Source organism: Rhincodon typus, unplaced genomic scaffold (assembly GCF_021869965.1).
Source record: "Rhincodon typus isolate 14 unplaced genomic scaffold, sRhiTyp1.1 hic_rhity00003571, whole genome shotgun sequence".
NCBI lineage: Eukaryota > Metazoa > Chordata > Chondrichthyes > Orectolobiformes > Rhincodontidae > Rhincodon > Rhincodon typus.
In genome coordinates this window covers 1453-1754 of record NW_025969209.1, presented here as the reverse complement: position 1 = coordinate 1754, position 302 = coordinate 1453, and positions in this window count along the sequence as shown.

Here is a 302-nt window from a genome sequence, read left to right as displayed (position 1 = left end):
AAACACAGTCCCACACTGACACACACCCTCCCAAACACAGACCCATACTGACACACACCCTCCCAAACACAGCGCCGCACTGGCACACACCCTCCCAAACACAGTCCCGCACTGACACATACCCTCCCAAACACAGTCCCACACTGACGCACACCCTCCCAAACACAGCCCCGCACTGACACACACCCTCCCAAACACAGTCCCACACTGACACACACCCTCACAGACACAGTACCACACTGACACACACTCTCCCAAACACAGTCCCACACTGACACACACCCACCCAAACACAGTCCCAC